We start from the raw sequence: 18,583 nt of genomic DNA, 5'->3' as shown, positions 1-18,583 counted from the left end.
CTACTCTTCGTTGCGGTGCGCGGGCTTCTCATTGCGGTGGCTTCTCTTGTTGCAGAGCACGGGCTCTAGGCGCGCGGGCTTCAGTAGTTGTGGCTCGCGGGCTCAGCAGTTGTGGCTTGCGGGCTCTAGAGCACAGGCTCAGTAGTTGTGGAGCACGGGCTTAGCTGCTCTGCAGCATGTGGGATCTCCCCCGACCAGAGATCGAACCTGTGTCCCCTGCATTGGCAGGTGGATTCTTAACCACTGCGCCACCAGGGAAACCCCAGCTAGCATTTTTTGAGTACATAGCCCGAGCAAAGCATTTTGTTGAGCACTTGGCAACCATTTTCTCATTTTCTTCTCCGAGAGACAAATTGCCACAGAATTACAGATGGATGAGGTGCCCAAGGCAGAGGCTTCTAAATATTTAAGCGAGCATTCCTTCTCCCCTTTTTCCCTTGGTAAGAGTGTCCTGATTTTATTTGAGATGGCACTGTACCCAGAGAAAAGTCTGTATTTCCCAGACTCCTCTGCAGCTGCGTGATTAAGATCTGGCCAATGACACAGTGAGAAAAATAATAGTACCTACCCTTATAGAATTATTATGACGATTAAGTGAGAATATTTATAAATGTCAAGATGAATGCCTGACACATAATAAGCAATATAGGCACATTGTTATAATGAACACAGACAGAAAGAACAAAGAAATGGAGTTTGTAGCAATGTACATCATTATAAGGAATGTGACCAGAGAAATAAACTTTGCTCTTTTGGGGGAAAAAAAAAAAAAGACCTGGTCAATGAGATTTTAAGGAATTGTTCAGGACTTAGGCTCCTTAAAGGAAGTGGTACTCTTTTATACCTCCCTCTTCCTCCTTCCTGCTGCCTGGAATTTACAGATATTGGCTGGAGTTCCAGCAGCCATAGTGGACCTAGAATGGGAGTCATGCATGGTGGAATAGAAAGATAGAAGAAGCCTAGATCCCCATGGAACCTTCTTAGTAGATGAGCACAGCCTACCCATGGACTGCTTCTATGTGAAATAATAAAAATGTCTGTGTTTAAGCTACTGCAGTTTCTATTTCTTGAAGCTAAACAAAATTCCTAACCGATACAGGATCTTAGACAACAGGGATTGAGCAAATGGTGCTGGGGAAACTGGATTCCACATGCAAAAGAATGAAGTTGGGCCTTTATCTAAGACCATAAATGAAATTAACTCAAAATGGATTAAATGTAAACATAAGAGCTAGAACTATAAAGTTCTTAGAAGAAAACATAAGTGAAAAGCTTTAAGACAGTGGATTTGGCAATGATTTCTTGAATAGGACAGCAAAGACATAGGCGACAAAATAAAAAATAGACAATTTGGACGTCATCAAAATTAAAAACTTTTAAGGACCAAAGGAAACCATCAACAGAGTACTGAAAAGCAACCCACAGAATGGGAGAAAATATTTGCACATCATATATTTAATAAGGTATTAATATCCAGAATATAGAAAGAACTCCTAAAACGTAATAACCAAAACCAAAACAACCCAGTGCAAAAATGGGCAAAGGACCAGAATAGATATTTCTCCAAAGAAGATATACAAATGGCCAATAAGCACATGAAAAGATGTTTAACATCACTAATCATTAGGGAAATGCAAATCAAAACTACAATGTGATACTACTTCACACCCTTTAGGATGGCTATTATCAGAAAAAACAGAAAACAAGTTTTGGGGCAGACGTGGAAAAATTGGAACCTTTGGGAATGTAGCAATGGAGCAGCCACTATGGAAAACACTACAGTGGGTCCTCAAAAAAATCAAACATAGAATTATCAACCAGCAATTCCACTTTGGGGTATATATATATATATATATATATATATATATATATATATATATATATATATATAAATCGAAAGCAGGAACTGGAAGAGATATTTGTACACCCATGTTCATAGTAGCATTATTCACAATAGCCAGAAGTTGGAAGCAACCCAAGTGTCCACTTCTGGATGAATGGATAAAGAAGATGTGGTATATACATACAATGGAATTGTATTCAGCCTTATAAAGGAATGAAATGCTGACACATGCTACAACATGGATGAACCTTGAAAACATTATGCTGTGTGAAATAAGCCAAACACAAAAGGACAAATATTGTATGATTTCACTTAGATGAAGTACCCAGAGTAGTCAAATTTGTAGTGACAGAGTAGAGAAGTGGTTATCAGGGAGTCGGGGGAAGGGAGTAACAGGGAGTTACCGTTTAAATGGTTATGGAATTTCAGTTTGGGATGATGAAAAAATTCTGGAGATGGATTGTGGTGATGGTTGCACAGCAATGTAGAAGTACTTAATGCTACTGAACTGTACACTTCAAAATAGTTAAAATGGAAATTTTTATAGTATGAATATTTTGCCACAATAAAAATATTTAATTATCAATCAATCAGTTAGGGGGTCCAACCCCCTTGGTGATAGATGAGCTGAGAAATTATTGGCTCTGAATCACACAGCTACCTGAGTAGCCAGAAGAACTAAACCTGGGTATCTTCCACCTGGTTCAAAGCCCTGCCTCAAGGCCCTGAGTTTGGTGGAACAGGTTTCATCACCTGCCCTACCTCTGCATCCTAGAAACGCTTTTAATCATTTGATTACCCACCTGGTGTTTCTACCTTGAGGCCAAACAGTTCTCTCTACTGGGAGGGTGGTAAAGAAGAAATGGGGGATGGGGATGAGGCCCTATGTATAGGGCTGTGAAGACACCCGTTCCGGGTACAGGTAAGCAAGGTAGCTGCCTTTCTTTCATGGGGATGAGGGATTCTGTAGGAACTTTGCTGGTGATGGATGGTCTCCTTGTCCTGCTCTAGGGCTGGTTCTGTGGTCAGAGCTTCCCTAGCCTCCCTCCCTGCCCCCAACATCCCTCTCTCCACACACACTGCCCCTGGCCACCAGCTGCTGGGGCTTCTTTGGTACTTGGCCTCCCAAGCTAGATAAGAAATTCTCTGAGAGCTGGGATCACATCTTCTTTGCAAATGCCACCCTCCCTCATTCCTTCCTCAGCCATCACCCCAGCATCTGCCAAGCATCTCACCCAGTGGCCTCCAGGGAACTTTCGCTGGCGGCTTCATGCTCCCAAGCTCACATGATCTCATTAGAAGGTGCATCTTGGACATGTCCCTGGTTGCTCTCTGCTTAATGACAGAGAGGTCCAGGAAGGCCACATCTGGGAAGAGACAGCCAGGGGGAACTTGGGTGAGGCCTGGGAGTAGGCAACAGGATCCGTGCAAGGTCTGAGACTGCTACAGACCCCAGGAGATGCACCCGAAAGCCTGGTGAGGTGGTCCTGAAAGCTGTCATCTAGGGGAAGAGCCAAATGGCAGGGACATTAGTAGGACTGACTCAGAGGAGGCCCATGGCCACCTTCATGCCCAGCACTACTTCCACTGGTCTGGCCTCATGTGGGGTGGATTTGCCCCACCCTTGCCCTGACCTTCCCTGTGTCTCCAAGGCTTGAGGTTGACGGCAGGAGGAAGGGAATGAAGGTTTATGGAGTGTTGGCCAACAGTCACCTGGCCCATCACCCACAGCTTTTCTCAGGGCCAGGCAACCATTCTTCTCATCCCCCCTCTGCCCTGGGACTGAGCCTCGGGGCCAGAATCAATTTCCACCCTTAAACAGAGACCAGTTTGGAGTCTTGTGGAAATTAACCAGCTCCCACCTCTCTTTCCTGTACTCTTCTGAGGTCTTGTCAATAAAAATTGTGAAAGACTTTGAAATGGGCAAAGGTCCTTGGGCATCCTTTCAATGGAATGTCAGGGGTTGTCTAGACTGTTGTCTAGAGTAGAGGACCCTTCCTGAGTTGTCTGATTCTATGGGGATCTGTGCCTTTTATTGTCATTGATGATGTTGCATCCCTGTAGAGATAGATGTTAACTTATGGAGGGCTGCAGCAGAGGCACAAGATCCTGTTCATAGGAATGCAAACGAAGATGCCAGCTCCGCATCAATTAGCAAATTCCCTCCCCCATCCTTGATTGCCTATATAAATGGGTCTGTGTTTTGGATTCTTCTGTGAACTGACTGTAACATCTTACTGGTTCCCTCATTAATTAATTAGTTAAATGAAGTAGAAGTCACGTGTTCATTTTATATTTGCATAAGAGTCATGGTTTTCCATTTAAAATAATTATCCCTTAACAGTTTTAAATATCTGTCTTGTGCTTAAGTTAAAGGAATAGAGAGGGAGGGGAGGAGAGGAGAGCAGGGAAGTGGGCAGGGTGGAAGGACATGGGAAAAGAGAAAAAGAAAGGAAAAGTCAGGAGAGAAGGATTGAGGGTGGAGATGGCAGGAGAAGGGGATGGGTGGTGGGGAGGAATAACATAACCAAGGAAGAAGCCAAAGAAAAGAATCTTCTTGTCCTGCAAACACACAAATGCTCTCCCTCTGCTTGATGGAAAAGTCTTTGAGTCAGCTCTAAGAGGCCCTCTCTGTTCCTCAGTCTGAGAGGGAAATTATTTTCTGCCTCTCTCGTTTCCCAGGTCACCAGTTATATTAAGCCAAGGTCCCTTGATGGCTGCTGTCTATAATTTTTCCACTCCCCACACTTTTGAGTCAGATTGGAAAATAAGGACATTTTGAAACTTGGACTCTTGGTGATGTGGCCCAGGGCTCTTGGGCTCCATGGAGCTGGGCACAGTCCTTACTGAGGGTCCTGTTTAGATCAGAAACAGGAAGGCAAGCAGTACTGCCAGGTTGCTCCCATGGGTCCTCAGACCCTAGCCTGAGGCCCTGGGGAGACCCCCACTGTGTTCCCAGGCCTTTCCCAGCAGCAGGACATGGCTGTTCCTGTGATGCCCTGTCTGAGGTTAGAAGTAAGCTCTTTGCCCAGAAATGTCCCCACAGGCCTGGCACGGATCTGAAATTTAGAGTCAATCATCATCATTCTAACAAGCCCTTAATAATACATCCTCCATCTATCTTTCCAAAATTATCCCCTGCCACACCTGCCTTGCATCCTGCATTCCAGCCAGGCCAGCCTACTTGCTACTCCCCCCAAACTAGTCAAATATTTTCACACCTCTGCCTTTGCTCTTGCTCATATTTTCACACCCCTGCCTTTGCTCTCGCTCTTCTCTCGGCTTGGAATGCCTTTTCCCTTTCTCCTCCACCCGATGATGTCATCCTTGTGCTTTCCTCTGATTTCCAGGCAGAGTGAATTATTTCCTTCCTTGAGCCTTCGAGTGTACTTTACATACATCTGTACTTGGATAGAACACTCATCCCTCTGGTTTGTAATTATTTGCCTGTCTGCCCATCTGTTCTTCAAGGGCAAGAGCCCAGGCTTATTCATGGCCTGTACCCGTACTTGGCTTAGTGCCTGGCACATTCATTCAGTCATTTCACAAATTTATTGAGCACTGACTGTGTGCCAGGCTGTTTTCTAGGTGCTGGACAAGGAACAAACAGATAAAGTTCTCTGTTCTCGTGGTGCTTACATTCTTGTTGGGAAGGCAGACAACATACAAATAAGCAGAAATAAGTAACATGTCAGGTTGTGATAAGTGCTAGAAGAAAAATCGAGGGGGCTAAGGGCACAGAGGATGATGGAGGGTGTTATTTTAGACAGGACGTCAGGGAAAGCCCCTCTCCATAAGGTGGCATTTAAATAGAGACTTGAAGGAGGGGAGGGAGTGGGTCACGTGGGCACCTGGGGAACAGCATTTCAGGTAGAGGGAACAGCAAGTGCCAGAGTCTGAGGTGGAAGTGTATCTGTTGAATTCAAGGGACAGCAGTTAGAGGACTGATATGGTCACAGGAGTGAGTGATGGTAGAGCAGTAGGAGAGGGGCTTCAAGAAATTAGTAAGCAGCAGGGGCCAGAGCACTTTTGACCCTTCATGCCAAGGTAGAAGCTTCAGTTTTTACTCCAAGTGAGCCGGGTAGCCATGGCAGGGATTTGAGAAGAGAGACGATCTAACTTAAATTTAAGAGCATTCATGATCTTATGTGACTTCCTGGCTCTCTTTGGAGAACAGACCGTCCAGGCTGGGTGCTCACGAAGGTCATATGGAATGTGGGACCAGATGCAAATGGCTCTTGAGGAGAGCATGGGCTTATCCTTGATTGGACAGGAGACGGGAGCTTTGGCTCCTTTTACTCTATATTCTGATTCTTGTCCCTTAGAGAAGTGCCCTAGCTGACGAGGATTTTCTGTCCCTGGTCACCGAATGAGCCTGGAGAGACCAGACAGAACTCATGGGAAATAAACAGAGAATTTGGCCTGCTAAACTGACAGATACTGACTTTGCCTGTAACCATACACCCAAAAAGTCAAGGCAGACTTCCTGGAGTAGGGGGGCTCAATTATCCAGTGATTAATAAAAGGCAAAACATGACAGGAGAAACTAGCCTTTCACAACCCAGCACTGCCAACAGTATGACTGTTGGCTCTGGGTCACCTTCAGGATGGCCCTGGCAAATGATCTCTAATAAAAGCTTGGCTGAGAGAAGGAATGAACGACTTTGCCTACCTACTCCTTCCAAGCCCTTTCCCAGGCATATCTGGTAAGTCCTCATTGTTAAAATATCCAGTAAAAGTTGAAGACGTCACCACTCCACCCCTCCAAAGAATGGTATCTATAATGGTGGAATTTCAAGCAGCTGGTAAGGCCGGCTCCTAAAGTGCTTTCGGCCAGGGGACTTCCGCGAGCGCCTCTATTTCCATTACAAAAAAGCCTCCAATTCCCACCTCCCTTCTTCCAGGGAGGAACGCGGAGACCGCGGACCGGTAGGGAGGGGTCAGGGGTCGGCGGCGGGGTTCCCGGGGCGTGCCCGCCGCCGGGTCTAGCTCCTGGCGCGCAGGGGCGGCGGCGGCGGCGCGTGCAGCGGAGGCCGCCGCTCGGCAGGGGGCGCAGAGGACCCGCTCGGCGCGTCGGGAGCCCCGCTCCCCGTCCCCCGCCCCTCCTCCCGCCCGGCAGGCTGCGCGCCCCACCGCCCCACGGCCCCACCCAGCCTCTGGGCTGTGTGACCGTTTTCGGGAAGCGCCTTCCTAGGCCGTCCCTCATGCCCCTGCCCCGGCCCGCGGCCTCAGCCCGTATTCTGGTGGCGCCGCCGCGTCCACAGGCCAAACCCCGTTCCCGCAATTCCTTCCCTTCCAGGTGTGGCCGGTGGGGGAGGGCGGTGGTCAGGGTGGGGCATGATCAGGAGGACGTGGGCCTGGGACACTGGACCGTGGGGATTAGAGGTTTCGTGGAAAGAAGCTGCAGGTGAGAGGTCACAGCCAATTGCACCTCCACACCCAGCCCTCGCCTTTGGCCCGTATGGCCCCAAGCTTTGGGGCTGGGCACACGGGTGGAGGCCGAGAGTAGAGACCCAGGCCCGGGAAAGGCGGGAAGGCATCTGCTCTGTTTACCTGCGCGGGGCCTGCTAGGGGGCAATCAATATCTGAATGAATGAAAGAAAGAGAAAGAAAGAAATGGAAAGGGTCTCTCTGCCCAAGACTTGGCTCTGGCCAGCCCTGTGCCGGCACATTACCTCCCAGCAGGGTTTGCCGCTCACCTTGCTCCTTACCTGTCTGTCTCCAGCAGATCATCTTTCCACGCCTCACAGCATTCCTTGCACTTCCTTCCACTGCTCAAACGCCCTCACTAGCTTCCATATCCAAATCCCTTCTCCTCGAATTCAAAGCTCCTACTACAGTCGCCACCACCTACTTGTGGCACGTGCTGCACTCTTCTGCTTGAATCTGCTGTCCAGCTACACTAAATCTACTCAGGTTTTCTGAACATAGCTTGAACTGGCCTTCCTCCTGGGCACAGCCCTTTGCCCCTATCAGCAGCACCTTCTCCCTTGCCTCCGAATCTTTCTCTTCCTTCAGGGTCTAGCCTTTAAACCTCATTCCCTTCCTTCATGAAGCGTTCCCTCGCTTTTTCAACCCATAGTAAGTTTTTTCAGCTCTGACCTATAGCATATACTCCTTGGCTCCTTTTTGGTACCAGTTACCTGTGATGCTTTGTCATACAGTACTTATATGCCTATGTTTTCTCTCTCACTAAATTGTAAACTTTTGGAAGACAGGGTCCAAGTCTTATTTATCTTCCACTTCAGTTAATCACACATTTATTGGGCATCTACTATATACCACGTATTGAGTCTAGCATATTTGGTCCCAAAGGAGTCTAGGACATAGTCCCCCACAATGAAGTTGGGGAGAAAAGAAGACGTATGGGGCTCGAGGAAAAGAAGAGGGTATGGCTCCGTCATGGAGCACTCACTAGGAAAGTCCCAAATGACGTTCTTTGGGAGCACTCAGCATCCTGGATTAGGAAGCCGTCTCATTCTCTAAGGTTGTGTCTGCTCATTCATGCAGCCACTTCCTCACCCACACCCTCATTCATTCATTCATTCATTCATTTGATAAATATTTGTTGAGTCCTCACTTTATCCATGTGTCTCATAGGATTAGTCATACATACTGCAGCCCCAGAGCTGGCTGGTGTGCGTGCGTGCGTGTGTGTGTGTGTGTTGGGGAGGACCAGGAGCCTGGAAAGTTTTTGGTGTGAATTGCTTCTTTGTCAGTTCCTGTTCAGAGGCATAAGTCCCTGCCGGAAATGGTCTTGGGAAAGACTGGTTGAGTGTGGCAAGAGCTGGCAAACCTGGGATTTCATGGAGGGAAGGAGGATCTTCAGCCTTTCCTGAGGGTAAGTTACCCAGACTTTGCTTTATAGTTCATTTTGGAACAGCTTACTCTGCCAGAGAGCATGTTTACTTCAAAGTTTTTCCTCCACGATCACTTGAGGTTTTCCAAACAGCCCTCTGAGGTTACATCCATTTGCCAGACCGAAAAACTGAGGCTAGGAGATTTACGTTTCCTCCAAAGTCACTGGGCTATGGCAGGGGTGGGTCTAGACCAGATCATTCACATCCTGGTCTCCTCAGCTTCATTGTAGGGGGCTGTGTCCTGGACACTTTGGGGACCATATATGCTAGACGTCACACCTGAGATGTAGTAGATGCTTAACCTGCTCGGTCTGCAGGTACACTCAGGCCTGTTGAGGAGCCAGTCAGAAGAGAGAAATTTCTGGCTCCCCATAATGAAGGAGGCAGGTCCTTGGAATAGAACATTTTAAATTTTAGATCAAAGAGATGGCCCCCACCATATCTGGCTACTAGCAACTCTCCATTTCTCATTCAGAAATTCAATGGTAACTAATAACCAAACCCTAACTCCAGTTGACTTCCAAACGCTAGTCTTAATGCCCAAATTCTAACCACTCATCTAAATTGTTCATTCCTTAATTCTAACTGGAACACAGAACTCTACCCCTAAGGGCAACTCAGCCCCTCTCAAATCTTCACTGGCAGCCTGATGTATCTTTAATATCCTTCATATAGCCCGCAGTGGGTCAAAGCCACTGTCCTAGCATCCTGGAGCAAGAAGGTCCAAAATGAGGGTGCAAGCAGCCAGGGAGGGGCTGGTCACACCATGAAGTTGTCTTTGTTATGAAAGTGCCCCTTTTCCTCCCCAGGTACCCAGGCCTTCATGTTGTCCCCTGGCCCTCCTGGGAGTGGGGGAAAAGATTAGGGTGTTAAATCTTCTAGAGATTTTTTTGAGAGACTAAAAACAGGCAAAGCTAACCAGAAGGGATGAAGCATGAATGGAGGAGTCCAGCCATTCAGGCATTCATTCTTCAACATTGTATGAACAATTAAAAGTACTAGGGCACCCAGGCAAGCCGTGATTCAGATATAGTTCCTGCCCTCAGGCACGTTGGTATCCAGAGGCAACTGATTTTTTTGAGCACTTGAAATGAATTAGGTACCTATGTTAAGCAATTTTCCATGTTATATTTTATTTAATTGTTACAACCCTATGGAAAAGGAATTACTATTCCATTTTGTAGATGAAGACATTGAGGCTCAGTGCTAGTAAAGTGCAAAACCAAAGACTGAAAGACTAAGTCTCTTTTCCTGCATTGTCTCGGGTGGGGCGGGGGAGGGAAGTTTTCCAGGAACCCTGACTTCTCTTTCGAGGTCAAGTCACCTCCTGTACCACCTAGTCCCAGGCAGCAAGTGTGGAGCCAGATGATTGGGCCAGAGTCTCTCCAAGGCCCCACCCACCTCTGCTTTGCTGAGCCTATCAGATTGCATGCCCTGGGGGCGGGGCCAGAGGCTGTCAGAATGGTCTCCTGGTGTCAATGGAGGGGGAGAGCCGGAGTTACTGTTCTTTTCCTTGGTGTCCGATTCTACCCATTTCCTTAATGACCACCAGGGTTCCAAGCCACTGGACAGTCATGGCCTGCTCTGGCTTCCCATTAAAGTCACAGTCAGATTAGCTTTGTCCACAAAGCACAAAGCTGCCTTAAAGGAAGCAATCCTTCTTCCACGTTATGATATTCAAAAATGCTTTAGTTAATTGGTATGTTAGGCAACTACTCTGTCCTGCTTGTGGAGAAGAATAAGCCCTGCCTTTGAGGTGCTTACAATGCAGTGATAAAATATAGAAATTAATGAGTAGAGTATTATAATAGATTCACAGAGCACTAACTGCATGCCAGGTGCTGCAGCTTTCAACAAGTACTGTCTCATTTAATGCACAGTAACATGAGCACACACCACAGCAACTTTTCTTCTGCAACATATAACAGAGGTGGGAAGAGCTGGGAGAATGGCATCAGAAGAACTTACATTTAAATTTAAATCCTGTCAGACACTAGCTGTATGATGCTTGACAGTTACTTAACCAGTCTGAGCCTCAGCTTTCATATCTGCAAAATGGGAGTATTTTATACCTCCATGGTAAAGAGCTGTTTGTGAGGGCTAAGTGGAATAATGCCTATGAAGCACTTAGCATGTGTCTAGGACGGAGTAGATGTTTATGTGTTTCTTCGTTCATTTTACAAATATGTACTGAGTGCCTGTTATATGCCAGGCACAGTTCTAGGCCCTGGGGATAAAACACAAAGCCCACTTATACTCTATGGCTTTATTCAATCTTGGTTTCTTTTCTGCTTGTGTATTCCCATATATTTCAGTAGCTCATTTTAAGTAGATATATATTCATTTACTTCATCTTTGCATCATCCCGGTCAAGTAGGGATAAAAGAGGATTACTTCCATGTGATGGATGGAGAAACAGAGGCCTAGAGAGATTAGGTGATTTACACAACACATCTGTAACGAACTCTAAACCACAGATTGGTATCCTGTTTCTCAGCCTTGTCTCCACCAGGGACGCTCTCTTTTGGCCTATGTTCCATGTAGCCCCACAATTCTCGGGGCTGTGAGCTTTCTGGAGAAAGTTCCTGCAGAGAGCTCCCTGCTAGAGGTCCTAGCCCCTCCCACTCTCAGGCTCTGTCTACGCAGGTGGAGTGCTGAGCATCAGGGCGGAACCCTCCACCATCATAGACAGACTGGGTCCATTACGATGGGGAAGAACAGGTGGAGAAAGAGGTAAATGGTGATTGAGCCCCTGATCATCCCGACCCACACACAGCCCTTAGCCACTGTCCACTTAGGTTCTTTTCTGCTGAGACTCCTCCCATCCCTTCTTGCAAATTCAGTGGATGGATGAGGACCCAGCAGGATCCCTGCTTAGTGGGAAGAGCACTACGTATATGTATACCTGTATATCAGGTATACAGGCTCAGCAGTTAAGAAAACTTGTGTTTAGTAAAACTGGCCCTTATTTGTTACTATGTAGCAAAATTTATCCTGAGCAAAAGTCCAAGGAATGGGCAAAGTTGATATACAAGCATGTTCATTCATGGAAGAGTTGCTTAGGGTTGCAAAACATTAGAAACAAGCTAAATGTCCAACAACAGGGGCTTCATCGAGTCAAACTGTGGCTTTCTCTACTCTGGAGTATTAGGTGGCCATTAACAATTCTATTGTAAAATAATATTTCTTAACCTGGGGAAATACCGTGATATATTGCTAAAGGGTAAAAAGCTGGCTGAAATATCAGGGAAGGCCTCTGGGAGGAGGAGGAGGCCAGGGCCAGCTCTCTTTGCCACCAAAGAAAATCTGTTTGTTTGTAGAGCCATCTCTCAACTGCATATAAGAAATTTGTTTACGGCAGAGGATTTCAGAAACCGGTTTCAGATTCTCCTTCCTTTTCCCTACTTTTAAAATTTTATAACCACAATCCTTGATGTTTCCTGAAGTCCAGTAGGAGAAAGATCTCGTGAAAATCGTGTTATTTCCTCTCAGGCTCAGTCAGGGCCTTTGCACAAGCTGTTCCAATTGAAGGAACCAATCACCGAGCACATAACACATATCCCCCTCAAAACGCACACGCACACGCACACGCATACACACACACACACCCCCCACACACGCACACACACACGCTGTCCCTGACAGGTCAGTTTCCTCTCTAACACATCCTCACAGCACCATGGACTAGCTTCTCCTTTGTTTCCACTTCTTTCTGGAATTATCTGATGAATGTCTTTCTCCATCTATGCTGTCTCCCTCCATGATGACAAGGCTCATGGGTGCTGGCTCTCACCCCTCTCTTTCCCACCCAGCACAGCTCCTCTCAATAACTGTCGGATGCGTAGATAGATGAATGGCCGAGAAGATGGATGGGGAGATGAACCTGCAGGATAAATAAGCAGGAGGGAGGGGAGTGATTACAACAGACTCCAAGGAAGAAAGGAGCTTGGAATCAGGACTGGCTCCAGACACAGACTAGTAGGTAGCTGCCTGTAACACAATCGCAGGGTCACTAGGAAGGCCCTCCCCACCGTGGCTCCAGTGCCTCACATCCCTTTTACAAAAGGAGACAAAGCCTTCTGTTCCCTGAAGTGTACAGAGCTCAGGCATGAATCCCATGTTCCTGGAGAGGGAAGAAGTGCTCAGAGGGTTACCCTCATTCATGCTAAGGGGTATATGACTGAGAGAGCCTCTCCTAAGAGCAAATTGTGATGGCAGGCTATGTGTGTGGAGGAAGGGAGAGGAAATTAGGGAGAGAGGCCAGGACCCAAAATGGGCAAAAGACACAGACAAAGGAGTCTTAGGGCCTGAGGCCAATGTTGACCGGACGTGTCATTTTGCTTTTGCTGCACTCAGTCCTATTGGGTAGGACAGCCTTCTTGGTAAATCGGGTTCCGCAAATATTTGACGTCTGGAAAACTTTCAACAAAGATGGCGTTCGGAAGCCTGGCTCGGAGGCCCCAGGTTGACAACCTAATTACGTTCCTTTTAATAGCTCCTTCCCAAGTGCTCAGTCAGGGACATCTGCCGTGCCGCGGTTGCACCTTCAGGGAGGAATATTTTTATCCCCGCGATGCCACAAAAGGAAACTTCTGAAGGCTGGATGAAAATGGCCTCTGCGTTCCCAGAGCCTCAGGGCCCAGGTAGGTAGGGCCTAACACTCTCCCCAGACCCTTCCACCCGCAAAACAGGGCCAGGCTCCTTTTCACAAGCAGAGGAGGCGCTGACTGCCTAGGAAGTGGTGGTTGTTACGTGTGTGTGTTTAAAATTTTCCTTTCGCGGTTTTCCCAGAGGTACCTACAACATGCCAGGCTGCCTCACCCAGTTTTCCATGTAAGTGGGGTGTCAACATAACAACTAAGGCTGACGCCAGCCCTCAGTGCTCGGTGGGACCCTGTCACCGCTCTACCCGTTAACTGTTCTTACGCTACAGCCCAGCTGAGGATCCCCAACACAGACCTTTGTTATGTCAGAGGAAGGAAAGGAGGAAACAAACAAGAAAGAGCAGGATTTCTGTGGTTTGTTTAATAGGAGATTAGCTTGCTAGGCAGGCCAGGGGCTGATAGGCTAAAGAAGGAGATGTGTCTTTTGAGGGTCCCTGGGATCAATGAATAAAATGCAAGGAACCCCAGAGATGCATCTGCTCCATATTCTCTCCTCCTCTTCTGCAGGCAAGTTCCCTGCGTCCTGGAAAGGCAAATGGACTTGCTCAAGGAATTAACATTGCCACCTGGGTTGACTCATCTCTTTTCAGCCAGAGTCTCTTTTGGTGAGAACTGCTCTACTATGAGTTCATCAAATCACATTGGCAAAAAAAAAAAAACAATAAAAAATAAAAAAATAGAGATACAGAGGATATTACACAAGAAAAATTGCATTGGCAGACCCTTGACTGAAGCGTGGCCTCTTTACCTAGGAAGCTAATTCTCTTGGACAGAGGGACACCCTGGAGCCAGGAGGAGAAAGCAGTCATCACCCTGATGGGCCCTGGGCCCAGACACTCATCTGCCCACCAGAAAGGAGCTGCTGGGCAGTTGAGGGTGCTCTGTGCTGTGTTTGCACTGAAATTTTTGACCCAGAAATTGTTTATTTTGATGGTGGCTGCTTTTTCTGTTAGTGGTTCTAGCACATCCTAAAGGTGCTTACGGAGCCTTTGTGCTAATAGTTACTCCACGTCCCTTCCAGGCTTCTAGTGAAGAAGGCAAAAGAAGCAACATTTCTGGACAAGTGCCACGGAAGCACGTGTGGAACACAGGGTGACAACTGCTGTTTTCCTCTTCTAGACAGAGATTTTCATTGCCCAGCCCAGAGTCTCGTGTGGTTCTCTTCCTGCATACATAATTTTTGTTGCCCCTTCCCCTCAGCTCTCACTTGACCATCGTGGACGTCTGTGGTCCCCTCACTTTTCAACTTCAGCCTTTTTTAAAAATAATTTATTTATTTTGGTTACGTTGGGTCTTCTTTGCTGTGCGCGGGCTTTCTCTAGTTGCGTTGAGTGGGGGGCTAGTCTTCGTTGCGGTGCGCAGGCTTCTCATTGCAGCACACGCTTCTCATCGCGATGGCTTCTCTTGTTGCGGAGCTCAGGCTCTAAGTGCACTGGTTTCAGTAGTTGTGGCACACTGGCTCAGTAGTTGTGGCTCATGGGCTCTAGAGCGCAGGCTCAGTAGTTGTGGAGCACGGGCTTAGTTGCTCCGCGGCATGTGGGATCTTCCCGGATCGGGACTCGAACACGTGTCCCCTGCATTGGCAGGCAGATTCTAACCACTGTGCCACCAGGGAAGTCCCCCAAATCAGCCTTTCTTGCTAACAAGCTGCGCAGTCTTTGGGTCTTCCTTTATTCAAATTCTGGAGAGAAGGAATCTGATTGACTCAACCTGTCTTTGGCTTCAGTTGCTCTCCTTTTGAGGTACCAGTGTCTGGATGCACTGGTTTTGGATCATGTGGACCTTTAGGACCAACCCTCGACTGCCATGCATAAGGACAAGCCTGTGCTGCTTTCCCGAAGGAGCCCTGGGCCCTGGGAGGCAGCCTACTGCTTGGCCTGGGCAGTAGTCAGAGTGCTGGAGAGGCAGTGTTGGAAAAACCAAGGGAGCTCTACGGTGGGGCAAAAGCAGGGTAAGACCTTGGTGATGGGGCCCAGCAGTGGCTCTTAAAATTGAAGAAACAAATAATTAAGTATTCAACAGGCGCCATGATGGAAAAATCTAGCAGGTGTGTGGGGAGGGTTGGGAGGATACCAGCGCACTGAGTATGTGAACTTGCCTTATTCACAACCTCAATCAAAGCCATGATACAAATAATCAATCAAATACTACTACTACTAATGCTTACTCCAGGCCAGATACTGTTCTAAGTGCCTTCCTTCCATTAACTCATTTAATCCTTAAAATGCCCTCTGAGGTAAGTACCATTTCTATTTTATCCATGAAAAAACAGACTCAGAGCGTATATAAAGGCCAAGTCACACAGCTAGTAAATGGAGGAGCTGGGATGTGCTAGTCACGATTTTGCTATCCTACCTCCCTGGTAGGAGAGCAGGTGGCCACCTCCACCAGGCTGTTTGGGTACCATTCAGTCCTAACTGCCCCAGAATTGCTCCCTCAGTTCTATCATGCTTGCCAATCTCCCTCAGGGTTCAGAAATTCCTGCTCTCAATCATTAATGTAGTGGAAGACATGGTAACCTCAGAAGATCTCTGGCTAGAAGGGGAAAACAGCAGTTGTCACCCTTGCCCTCTCCCACTAGACCTTGAGTCCTAAGCAGATGCAAAATGAGCATGAAGATTTCAGTCTTAGGAGTTAGTGAGTTAACAAAACCTGGGGCTTAAAGGAAGTGGGAAAGCAGTGAAGGGCTCCAGGATTAACCTTGAATTTAGGCTGAGTAAGAAGCCAATATGTGATGTATTATATTGAGAAGCCTCAGGGAAGAAACCTCCCTCTCCAATACCTATCATTCCACCAAATTATAGTCCTAGAGCAGCCCTGATCCACAGAACTTGCTGTGCTGATGAAAATGTTCTACATCTGCGCTGTCCATGGGGCTAGCCACTAGCCCCATGTAGCTATGGAGCACTTGAAATTTGGCTAGTGTGACTGACTAAATTTTTTATTTTAATTAACTGGAATCTAAATGTAAATTGCCACATGGGGCTAGTGGCTATTATCATGGACAGGGCAGTTCTTGAAGACTCTCTAGAATATATGTCCCACTGGGAGGCTCAGACCTTAAGCAATCATCTGTTAAAACCTTAGTTCAGGGAGTGCATGCCAGGAATAGGGTGCGGGGCAGATGCATTTCATTTGGCCAGAATGTGGCTTTAGAATCTTTAATCTGAAAGCCTTTGGGCAGGGCAAGCACTCTCAAGTCTCTACTCCCCCTAATTTTACTCCAGGGCCACTGCACACATTTCGCCACCTCTGATGGCATGTATAGTTGCGACCCTAGGCTTGGTAAAAGCCTTCAGTGGGTCTCAACTTGATGTCATTTGCTTCTCACAACAGTCTCCAAGATGGAGGCAGAGTTGAGATGGTTGTGTCCATTTTGTGGGTAAGAGAATGAAAGTCCCCAGAAGCTCCCAGGAAGGGGCATTCTCCAAGCCTACCTCCACCTTTCCTGTCTCTTTTGCATAGACACTGGGAGCCACCAGCTGGCTTCTGGGGCTGACCTGGCCCTGCTGTGGAACCTTGCCCCGCCCTGGCCATAGGGAGCCCTCAGAGCACCTTTTCCCCAGCACTCCATTCTTCTTTTCATTCAAACATCGTCTTGATTCATTTTTAATGCAACCCAGCTGCCGTCCTAAGGCTTACTTAATACACCACTTTCACTTGACTGTGTGCCTGCCTGTCTGCCTGGGCTTTCCAGCCTTCTGTTGCGCTTTCAAAGTTGAAAATGCTTGGGGTCCATCAGCAGATTCAACTGGGTGAACTGAGAGGGAAAAAAACCCAGTCTTCCAACTCTACCTCCACCCAAAGCCTGCCCCCTAGGCCTTTTCTCCACATCAAACCTGATCCTAGCCCCATCCCAGTTTTCCACTGGCCTCACACTGCTTATCTCTAGGCTTCTGGAATTTAACACCTACTTGACCCTCTGCCCCCTCAACCACCCAGCAGGGCCTCCACTCAAGTTTCGTGCCTCCCTGACAGGGGAGCCGGCCCATGCTGAGCTGTCTGCCTTCCAGCTTCCCCACCATTTACCTTCCCTTTCTGGAGACTTTAAGTTTACACTACTATGGGACGGTGGCCAAAGAAAGAGACCTGCCTGCAATCAGGAGGTGCAGTTGTATGACCTTGGGCAAGTAATTTAACCTCTCAGAGGCTCAGTTTCCAAAACTGGGATTTTCAGGGGTTGGACTGGATTAATGATTTTTCAAACTGTTTTTCCCAGGAGGGTTCCTCAGAGACTTCACAGATGGCTGGAAGTTGGGGGTTGGGGGTGGGAGGTTGGGTGGTGGGAGGGAAAACCAAGTGGACAGGAACTCCAGGATTTCCCCTACCCGCTTTGATCAGAGAACCCACCTTAATCTGATTAATGGACCAGGCTTCTAAAATGCTGCTGAAAGAGAAAGAGAGAGGGAGAGAGATCGAAAACTCCAGATTAACCATAAGTAGATGATCCAAAAAGATGCTTACAGCTTTAGCATGGTGGAGTCAAAGTCTTTTCTCCCCAGTGGTTTACAGACCACACAGTTGGGGCCCAGTCAATGCCTGTGGAAGGAAGGAAGGAAGGAAGGAAGGAACAATGGAGACTTTCTGTGGTGTTCCACGTGTGTCTCCTCTTAGCAGCCAGACTGAAAGACTTCATCTTGCATTTCTCTTGCATTCTCCAGAGAGCTCCCAGCACAGACCTGCAATCTGGTCTCAAACCCTCTTCCTAATTGGAAGTTGGGGGAGGGGGTAGAAGTTGCGGGAAGGACCTCTGGGAGGCAGAGCCTGTAACCCTGACCATAATGTATAATAAAACAAATGCCAACGCTCAGGGGGCCAGTCCCGCCTCCTTTACTACCCTGTGATCTCTGACAGGGGGGAAAAGGAAGAAGGAACACCCTAGGGGCAAGAAAGAGAGAGTGCGTTGGAGTAGCACTCCCTCCTGGAGAGATTAGACCCCCAATGTGAGACCTCTCTCAGAGGGGGCTGCATCTCCAGGGGATCCTGGAGAGAGGAATTCCCAAACCAGAGGCCATGTGTGACCCACAAATGCTTGCGGGTTTGGTCAGATCATGATTACAAGAGTTTTGTAAAAAAAATAATAATAATTCATTGCTGGTATTAAAAAGCAGGTATTTAAAAGAATTTTTTTACATAAAAATTTAGGTTTCTGGCTTCTTTTGGAAAATTGGAAGAACTGAAAGTGCTGGTCGTATATTCCCACTGGGTAAGAGTTG

General features: G+C 47.4%; 1 long non-coding RNA gene across 1 annotated transcript in view; it reads left to right on the top strand.

The window, feature by feature from the left end:
- The first annotated feature begins 7,171 nt into the window (after positions 1-7,171).
- The window catches only part of LOC102988051 (uncharacterized), a 71,241-nt gene continuing 59,829 nt past the window's right edge, over positions 7,172-18,583 (top strand). Inside the window, exons 1-2 of the long non-coding RNA XR_447707.4 lie at positions 7,172-7,250; positions 8,563-8,684. This is a non-coding gene — a long non-coding RNA (uncharacterized lncRNA). The remainder of the gene's footprint in view (positions 7,251-8,562; positions 8,685-18,583) is intronic.

The sequence above is a fragment of the Physeter macrocephalus genome, chromosome 12 (assembly GCF_002837175.3).
Source record: "Physeter macrocephalus isolate SW-GA chromosome 12, ASM283717v5, whole genome shotgun sequence".
NCBI lineage: Eukaryota > Metazoa > Chordata > Mammalia > Artiodactyla > Physeteridae > Physeter > Physeter macrocephalus.
This window is presented reverse-complemented; position numbering and strand designations above follow the sequence as displayed.